Here is a 10,154-nt window from a genome sequence, read left to right as displayed (position 1 = left end):
CTGACTTTAGAGTTGAGGTTACCAACTAAGGTTACAAGTTATGGAAAGTGTTACTAGAAGCAAATGTTAAATCTTCTGAGTTTTGATGTATCTGTGTGTGAGGAGCTGCCCACTTTCTAAAGACTATGATACTTTTCCAGCAACGGACCACCATTTTTGTTAATATTATTATTGTGTTTTATTAGTGATTTACTTGTTATGTTTTATATAGCTCTGCTAACTTGTCAGTATGTAAGATTCACTTGTAAAATGTCCAGCATTCCACTAATCTGTATCTCAGGTGTATCTAACCATTGTTCCAATAGCCAATAATCTCGTCATGTGTGTGTAAATTGTAGACATAGTGGAGCCGTCACCACTGGGGGTCTTACATGCAGTCTCAGATAAAGGCTTCTAGAATATTCTTCATTGTTTAGAGAACAGTGAATGTTTAAGGGGGAGGGTGTGATCACTTCTGACCTGGGAGGGGACTTAGCCCAGTGGAAAAAAGGACAGACATGTTTTAGGAGAGTTGGGTGGAAGGATTGAAGGAAGAGGATCATGGACTGTGGCTACAGACTATACTGGCTGGAGATACAAAATCTGTGGGCCAACCAAAAGTTGGGAGACAGTGAGTATGGCCTTATACAAAGCCAGTGGAACTACTGAACTCAGATTGGGAATTTGAGGACTGAAAGAACTGTTTTTGGCCATTTACCTGGAATCTCTTTATTACCATGGCTGTTATCAATAAAATATTGTTGCATCATTAATCTGCCTAGGTGATTACTTACAACCCACAACCTAGGATCTTTACACTGTGCAAGGGTCATTCACCTGTTATGTGCCAGTTACTGTATAATGCCAGTATTTTCTTATGTGATAGAAGATTTGGCTATGACTACTACCTCTTCACCCCAAAGGTTATACCCATTTAGTTGCAACACTTGGAAAGAAAGTCTGAGTTTCTCATTTCCTCATATGTACTTTCTATAGAGGTTTTTTTTAAATTGTAGGAGAGTATTTTATCTTCCGTACACTTAATGTAAAAGTTTGTTTTATAAACTTCCCTGTGACCACGGCTGGAATCAGCAATGGACAAATTTGGCTTGAGGAGTTCATGCCTATCTCAATATAGATGTTCTATACTAGACAGTCAAAATATGGTTTGGGTATATGTAGCACCCTGAGGATTCGGCTGCTACAGGAGTATTGCACCTCAACCCAGAGGTGTGATATTCCACTCCCGGGTAAGGATGGAGTGTGGATCTGAGCTCGGTAGGCTGCATGCACTACATACATCCCATTTCCGAGGAACAGGCCGACGGTACTCCCACTTAGAAATGTGCAGGTACGACCGAGTCTGTTCCTGGCTGGAGTGGGAGGGGGGTGGTACATCCCATGTAGTGTAGGGGCAGATAGGGGGAGCAGCCTGGGTAAAGTTAGGAGCTCATTGGGTGCTGGTCACCTGAGCTCACACATAGAGGGTGTATATATGGTGGGCACCAACTAGAATCAGGGTCAGACGCAGAGAGTCAGATGCAGAGGATCAGATGCAGAGAGGATCAGCTGCAGAGAACAAGTCAGGAGCAGAGGAGAGAAGAAAGACCAAGACCCAGAGTGAGAGAGGAGAAAAGAGAAAGACCCAGAGCACAGAAGAGAAGGGACCCAAGAACCCAAATCAGAGCACCGGGTGAGGAGTCAGCATCAGGGTACCGGAACCCAAGCTGGTGGGGGCAGAAAACAATCCCCAGCCAGAGACCGGAGACCGTGGGCAGTGTCTGTCACGGTCACCCACCACATTCACCCCGAAGGCACACCACATGAAGGGTCAGGGAACCCAGGGCCAAGGGTGTCCCAACAGAAGGCCCGAGGGAGCTGGACCTAGGTGGATCACTGGTGGGGACGGCTGAAGAAAGGACAGAGGGAGAGCTCAGGGCCACGCTCCGGACTTGTTTGGGGGTTGGCTGGATCCAGGACCTGGTGGACGCAGCACGGCTCGGGTGGTCACTAGCAGCTGGAGTGACCAGTACAACATCTGCAGTAAGTAAACACCCTTAACTGCACAACCCGACTCTGTCTTCACTGCCGTCTGCACTACACCACCACAACCCCCATCCTCTGCGCCTGTCCCCTCTGAGGCTATACCCCTCCCGTTGGGGGTTATCCCACCAAGCTGCGCACCCACCATCAGCCTCAGCGGACCCTGCTGCAGCGGCGGCCACAGTGACCGCATCACAACGGGTGGCGTAGTCGACACAAAAGAACTTTAGTAACATCTGTAGAACTGCCACATCACACTGAGCTTGACGCCCTGGGCACGGGACCGGGTCACAGCCGCTCGGAGACTACAACCCCCCATCTGATCCGGTGCCGGGTATTCCCCTCAAAAAGGAATATGTCCCAGGGGGCGCGTCAACTTTGGCGTAGTCGGCAGGATTACGTGCCTGCAACAACCGGGTACTGCGTGCCTGAAGAAAAGTGCAAGTTTACCTCAGAAAGAAGTCTCCTGCCGGTTCCGGAGGGTCCACGCCATCGGACTCCATCACCAGTCGTTTCCCGCCGATTGTCCGCCATTTCCAACTTGTTCCCGCCATCTGCAGAGTTTCCCGCCACTGGGCGACGCTTCCCGCCAAAACCGCAGATTTCCCGCCTTGGAAGAGCAGCGGACGCCATTATGGGCGTGCCAAAGGAGGGCAAGAGGCCACCTCCCATCGTGGGCCGGGACAGAAAATGGCGCCAAAAGTGGAAACCGCCCCCACCAACAGAGACTGTGATGCAGGAGGTGTCTGTCAGCGTGAAAGAACTACCCCTGGAGCTGACAGTCACCGAGTTGCCCCGGGACCGCCCTCTAAGGGGGAGGAGACGAAAGAGAAGAGAAAAGATGGGTGTCGCTTGGAGCAGTGAGGAGCGAGCGCACCCGGAGGCAAGAGGTCTAACGAGGAGTAGCGGAGGAGCTTACCCGGAGATGGAGAGAAAGCAGAACAGCACCGGCCCGCTGGCCAGGAGTCTGCTAGAGACCGAGGAAGGAGGGCAGAGCAGCACCGGCCCGCTGGCCAGGAGCCTGCCGGAAGCAGAGCAGAGCAGCACCGACCCGATGGTCAGGAGCCTGCTAGAGTCCACAACCCCGCTAGGTCTAGCGGAGATCTTAGCGCAGCTCCCCCGAGACCGGGAGTGTGCACAGACTGCCCTGGAGGGCCTCGCACGGAGGATGGCCCGGGTACAGCGCGAGATATTGGCGGAGTGGAGCCGGGAGATGACCCAGCAAGCTGAGACCAGTCAACGGAGCACGCTACCCTGGAAGAGGAAGCAGACCGCCTCTGAGGATGGCGCGGGAGGACCCAAGGCCGGAGACGGCGCCGAGAAGGGAGCCGAACGCATGGAGGCAGGTAAAGGGGACGCCTATACCCCAAGCCGTGACACCGCTTACCTGCCCCAGCTCCCCGTCGCAGAGCCCGAAAGTCCCCCTGCTGTGCCCGTAGCCGCCATGTCACCGCTATGGACTAGGCCCCGACCGGAAGCCGCTGCAGCGACCCCTGTGACGTCACGCGCCTTGACCCGGAGCGTGACAAAGCAGGAAATACCACCAGCCTGGTCGCAAGGCCTAGTACCCCCGGGCGCCGCATCACCAACAGCGCCCCCTACCTCCGCGGAGCCTCCGGCCTGGCCGCAAGGCCAGGTAGCCCAGGGCGCCGCCGTCCTAACGGTGCCCTTCACCTTCCAGGTGCCCCAGGCCTGGCCGCAAGGCCTGGGCAACCCGGGCGCCACCACCACCGCGCCCGCGCCCGCAATACCAAGGGTGCCACACCTGGGGGAGGACTTGTTCAGCCAGCTCACATGGCCGGACGGGCGGCCCTTCATCTGGCCCGAAGGATACCATGAGCTGGAACGGCAGCAGAGACTAAGACCCCTGGATGAACCCCTGATTCCGGCTCCGAAGCCCGTGGCACGGATCTCGCCCCCGCTAGCGGAAGCACAGTTTGAGTGGGACCCCACCGGAGAAGATCTAATGGGGTTCACTCAGGAAACTAGGGCAGCTGCAGCAGAGCGCGCTGAGTGTTGCCGACAGCAGCTCGAAGAGTTCGCGAGGGAGCGGAGAGAGAGGCGGGTCCGGGAACAGCAGGCCCAAGTACGGAGTGCCGAGCAGAAGAGCCGGACCAGGAGGGACCCCCGTGCAGCGCACAGTCCCCGTACCACCGGGACTGTAATAAAGTTCAACCAGCAGCACGGGTGGGGCTTCATTCGAGACAACAACACCCACGGCGACGTCTTTGTCACGCGCAGAGACGTGGAGTCCCATCTGCCGGAGGGGCACAGAGGTCGTGACCTCTACATCGAAGACGAGGTCACTTTCACCCGGCACAAGTGTGCCAAAGGACCTTACGCCCTCCACGTACACCGCCTGACGGAGGAGGAGTTGCGGTGCGAGGAGGAGGAGCAAGAGGACCCGGACGGGTCTGAAGTTCAAAGAGCAGGAGGAAGACGCCGTTGAGTGCGGCAGAGCAGGTGCTGTAAATAAGTTACCCAATGGGGGTATAAAGAAACTGAAACTGTTGCTGCTAAAATAGTCCCCGTTGGGACCAGTGAACTGTTTACCCGTTAACCCCTTCATCCTACAGGCTGAGGACTGTGAGCAGCCATTCCCTTCCCTCTACCTGGCCGAGGACTGAGAGCGGCCAACTTCCCCTGTATATAGTTGCGCGTCCTAAAGCGCCCCCTACCGGTTTTATAGGAAAACCAGTTTTTCTAAGAGACTGTCGCACTTTTCCCGGACACACGGTGCACAGTGTCCGGAGGAGGAACTTGAAACAGGAGACGACGAGAATGTTTTATATGAAAAGTTTTATATGATGTTTTATATGTTTATGTTTATAAAAATTTGTATGTTTTGGTGATGTTTTATGTCTTACAGCCCGAGGACGTGCTGTGATTTACCAGGGGGGAATGTAGCACCCTGAGGATTCGGCTGCTACAGGAGTATTGCACCTCAACCCAGAGGTGTGATATTCCACTCCCGGGTAAGGATGGAGTGTGGATCTGAGCTCGGTAGGCTGCATGCACTACATACATCCCATTTCCGAGGAACAGGCCGACGGTACTCCCACTTAGAAATGTGCAGGTACGACCGAGTCTGTTCCTGGCTGGAGTGGGAGGGGGGTGGTACATCCCATGTAGTGTAGGGGCAGATAGGGGGAGCAGCCTGGGTAAAGTTAGGAGCTCATTGGGTGCTGGTCACCTGAGCTCACACATAGAGGGTGTATATAAGGTGGGCACCAACTAGAATCAGGGTCAGACGCAGAGAGTCAGATGCAGAGGATCAGATGCAGAGAGGATCAGCTGCAGAGAACAAGTCAGGAGCAGAGGAGAGAAGAAAGACCAAGACCCAGAGTGAGAGAGGAGAAAAGAGAAAGACCCAGAGCACAGAAGAGAAGGGACCCAAGAACCCAAATCAGAGCACCGGGTGAGGAGTCAGCATCAGGGTACCGGAACCCAAGCTGGTGGGGGCAGAAAACAATCCCCAGCCAGAGACCGGAGACCGTGGGCAGTGTCTGTCACGGTCACCCACCACATTCACCCCGAAGGCACACCACATGAAGGGTCAGGGAACCCAGGGCCAAGGGTGTCCCAACAGAAGGCCCGAGGGAGCTGGACCTAGGTGGATCACTGGTGGGGACGGCTGAAGAAAGGACAGAGGGAGAGCTCAGGGCCACGCTCCGGACTTGTTTGGGGGTTGGCTGGATCCAGGACCTGGTGGACGCAGCACGGCTCGGGTGGTCACTAGCAGCTGGAGTGACCAGTACAACATCTGCAGTAAGTAAACACCCTTAACTGCACAACCCGACTCTGTCTTCACTGCCGTCTGCACTACACCACCACAACCCCCATCCTCTGCGCCTGTCCCCTCTGAGGCTATACCCCTCCCGTTGGGGGTTATCCCACCAAGCTGCGCACCCACCATCAGCCTCAGCGGACCCTGCTGCAGCGGCGGCCACAGTGACCGCATCACAACGGGTGGCGTAGTCGACACAAAAGAACTTTAGTAACATCTGTAGAACTGCCACATCACACTGAGCTTGACGCCCTGGGCACGGGACCGGGTCACAGCCGCTCGGAGACTACAACCCCCCATCTGATCCGGTGCCGGGTATTCCCCTCAAAAAGGAATATGTCCCAGGGGGCGCGTCATATACAGTTGGGCCCGCGATGGGCTTACTGCTAGTGTATATCTGTAGTCATTGAATAGTCCACAATGTATAATGTTCTGACACCTGTAAAGTCTTTTAATGCTACAATTCAAGGAATGCTAAGTAGATTTTTATTATTTGTAGCAATTATGCTTAAAGAACCTGCTACTTGATCAAAAAAATTTAGTTAAATACCTTATGAAAATCCCTGAGATCCCCTGATTCTGCCGCTCTTTTCCATTTTGTGCTGTGTTCCTCCATTGCAGAGATATATACATTACATTCTTTTGGAGTGCAGTATGTGAAATCTCTGCTTGTAGTGCAACTAGGTGTTTCTTGATATTCTTCTCTGGGGGCGTGCATTTTTACCGCTCCTTCCCAAATGCTGCCAAGCACAGCTTGGTAGCTGATCTAGTAGTCTAGCAATGCCAGATTCTGCCGAGCTCTGGTTGGCAGCTTCTGGGAGAGAGGGGTAAAAGGACAAGCTCCCCAGAGAAGACTGTGAATAAATGAACAGTTGCACTACAAGCAGAGATTTCACATATTGTGCTCCAAAAGCAACAAATGTGAATATCTCTGCAATTGAGTAACAGCGCAAAGCATAAAAGAGCTGCAGAACAAAGGGAACTCAGGGATTTTTGCAACTAAATTTTAAGCAAGTGACAGGTCCTCTTTGTTAGAGCTATTCCAAGTTCTAACAAAGATTTCAACCACTATAGGCATAGTAGTTGTTACAGCAAGTAAGTGAGTGTCAGTGTGTTAACTGTATAGAAATGACTAGGTGCTAATTGTGGTAAATAATATCTAGATCTTATGGAATTGTTTTTAATGTATCCGGCCAAATAGATCTAACAACGAATACCTAAAATGAAATGTATAGTAACAGCTCAAGTGAATCATATATATAAATAATAAAGAGGAAATATTGATTAAGAAAGTCAGTTATTTGCATAGACATAAATTGTCTGTGATGATTATTGGGCAGTGCCAGTGTTAGTAACTGTTATGATGCAAAGTAATCACACCTTGTCCTGACCTAACAGTTTGTGTAACACAGAGACATAAAGCCAGTCTAATACTTCCTCAAAAGTTTAAAGGAAGTTGCCTGCAGAGACAAGAACTCGTCTGCTGAACTTTATCTGTAACCTTATGTAAGTATTAACAATTCATAATATATATACTAGATGAATATTTATAGCAATGCCCTAAAATAAACTTTTATGTATAATCATTATCTCTCTCTCTATCTATCTAAAAATATAAAAAGGGGGGCAGCACTCCAATTTAAATGCAAAAGGTGGACTTTATTATTAAGCCTAAATGGCAACGTTTTGGTTCACAGAACCTTTCTCTAGCCTGTGAACCGAAACGTTGCCATTTAGGCTTAATAAAATCCACCTTTTGCATTTAAATTGGAGTGCTGCCCCCCTTTTTTATATTTTTATATTACATAACAAATTGAACGTTTGTGTGGAGGCCTGACACCCACCATTAGAAGAATTGTGATGCTGTTCCATATCCTTTTTCTCATATCTATCTATCTATCTATCTATTTTTTTTATCTTTCTATCTATCTATCTACAGTGGCATGTACAATTTTAGGTCACCCTGCGGACACCCCTGTTCAAAATTACTGTTATTGTGAACAGTTAAGCAAGTTGAAGATGAAATGATCTCTAAAAGGCCTAAGGTTAAAGATGACACATTTCCTTTTGTATTTTAGGAAAAATATATTTATTTTCTTCTTTTACGTTTTAAAAATTACAAAAAGGGAAATGGGCTAATGTAAAATTTTGACCACCATGCATGGTTAATACCTATAAGTAAAAATAGGAGGACACTTGAGTACTGTGGCAAACAATGAAAACAATTTTATTTAAATGCAAAATTCCAAGTTTATAAAAGACATATAAAAGTTATAGTGGCAGGGGGGTAAGGTGCAGAGTGCCTAAGGCTGGGGAGTACCGAGGGGGAGCGGGCGATATAGAATAGTCAATTTGTATATATAGTCAATATAAAGTGCAGTGAGTCATTGTTAATATATATAACATAGAGCAGGTAGTATACAATGGACAACACAGTTGATAAAGTATGGCACACAGAGAGACCTTAACGTTATGCACTATTGAAAAAGAACGCCGAAACACGCGTCGGGGCGCGTTCTCACCCGTTGCACTGCTGGGGACTCCCCTTGGGGTCGTGGGCTCTTCCTATATTGTCTGCTTGTGGTGAGTTTATGCATTAACGTGCTATTGGGATGACTGGCCTTACCAATACCCCCCTTTTCTTAGTATCAGGGCACTCTTACATAGATAGTTTTCATTGTTTGCCACAGTACTCAAGTGTCCTCCTATTTTTACATGTATTTATCGGAGTAGGCATACGGACTTGGTGCCTGACACTGGGTCTTGGTACCATGGTCTGTCCAGCATTTAACATTTGGCCTTTTTCTTCTCATGGTTAATACCTAGTAGCAACCCCTTTTGAAAGTATCACAGCTTGTAAACGCTTTTTGGAGCCAGACAAGAGTCTTTCAATTCTTGTTTGAGGGATTTTCATCCATTCTTCCTTGGAAAATTCTTCTAGTTCTGTGAGATTCCTGGGTCGTCTTCCATGCACTGCTATTTTCAGGTCAAGCCACAGGTTTTCAATGATGTTCAGATCAGGAGACTGTGAGGGCCATTGTAAAACCTTGAGGTCGTCTATTGTGGATTTTGACGTGGTTTAGGATCATCATCCATTTGTAGAAGCCATCCTCTTTTCATTTTCAGCTTTTTTACAGATGGTGTTATGTTTGCATCCAGAATTTGTTGAAATTTCATTGAATCGATTCTTCTCTCTACCCGTGAAATGTTCCCCTTGCCATTGGCTGTAACACAACCCCAAAGCACGATTGATCCACCCCCATGCTTAATGGTTGGCGAGATGTTCTTCTCCTGAAATTCCGTGCCCTTTTTTCTCCACACAACCTTTGATTATTGTGGCCAAAGAGTTCTATTTTAACCTCATCGGTCCACAGGACTTGTTTCCAAAATACATCAGGCTTGTTTAGATGTTCTTTTGCATACTTCTGACACTGAAATTTATGGTGATGATGCAGGAGAGGTTTTCTTCTGATGACTATTCCATGAAGGCCATATTTGTGCAGGTGTCTCTGAACAGTAGAACAATTTACTACAACTCCAGAATCTGCTAAATCTTTCTGAAGGTCTTTTGCAGTAAAGCAGGGTTCTGATTTGCCTTTTAAGCAATCCTACAAGCAGCTCTCACTGAAATTTTCCTTGGTCTTCCAGACTTTACCTTGACCTCCACTGTTCCTGTTAATTGCCATTTCTTCATTACATTTTGAACTGAGGAAAGGGCAACTTGATAACACTTTGCTGTCTTCTTATAGCCTTCTCCTGTTTTGTGGACCTCCACCTGTGAAGCCCAGTTGTGCTTGGTATCACAACTCCTAGAAGGGTGTATTGAAGGATTCCTCCACAAGAGGCCCCCATAACCATTCACACATCTCTACCTTCCACCTCAGACCACCAGAGGGAGCCGTTAGGGAGATATAAAAGGGAAGGTGGAGTCAGGCAGCAGTTGGTCTATTCTGGTTTAGCAGTGAGTCTAGTACAGCCTGAGAGGAGTTACCTCAAAGGACAAAAGCCTGTTCCAGCTCCTGCAATTGCTAGCCTGCAGTGGAGCTTTTCCAGAACAAGACTCCAGGTAGCTCAGAGAGGTGAGCTTCAGGTGTGCTGGCGCCATAAGATCGGTGAAGCGCGGCAAGCTGCCGCTAGTGTGAGTAGCCTGTTGAGGGTCCGAGTAGGCTGAAGGTGAGTAGAGAGAGTTAGTTCATAGGGGGCAGAGGAGCTTAACTAGCTCACCCCGAAGAAGCGGTTACCGGACACCGGGTCCGAAGCTTACCGGGATCTCCATAACCCAGTAAGATAAACCGGAATCCATGGAGAACTGCAAGTCCCAGGATCGCTAAAGTGCTGATACGTA

At 49.4% G+C, this 10,154-nt stretch overlaps 1 protein-coding gene across 1 annotated transcript in view; it reads left to right on the top strand.

Annotated features, from left to right (window-relative positions):
* The first annotated feature begins 7,197 nt into the window (after window positions 1-7,197).
* Window positions 7,198-10,154, top strand: part of DHRS9 (dehydrogenase/reductase 9) — an 86,280-nt gene continuing 83,323 nt past the window's right edge. The window contains exon 1 of the mRNA XM_073645677.1: window positions 7,198-7,315. The gene's annotated coding sequence lies outside the window, so the exon portion shown is untranslated. The remainder of the gene's footprint in view (window positions 7,316-10,154) is intronic.

This window comes from Phyllobates terribilis, unplaced genomic scaffold (genome assembly GCF_046119375.1).
Source record: "Phyllobates terribilis strain yellow unplaced genomic scaffold, ASM4611937v1 Scaffold_9__5_contigs__length_417890890, whole genome shotgun sequence".
Classification (NCBI taxonomy): domain Eukaryota; kingdom Metazoa; phylum Chordata; class Amphibia; order Anura; family Dendrobatidae; genus Phyllobates; species Phyllobates terribilis.
Note: the sequence above shows the minus strand (reverse complement) of the source record. Positions and strands in the feature narration are given on the sequence as shown.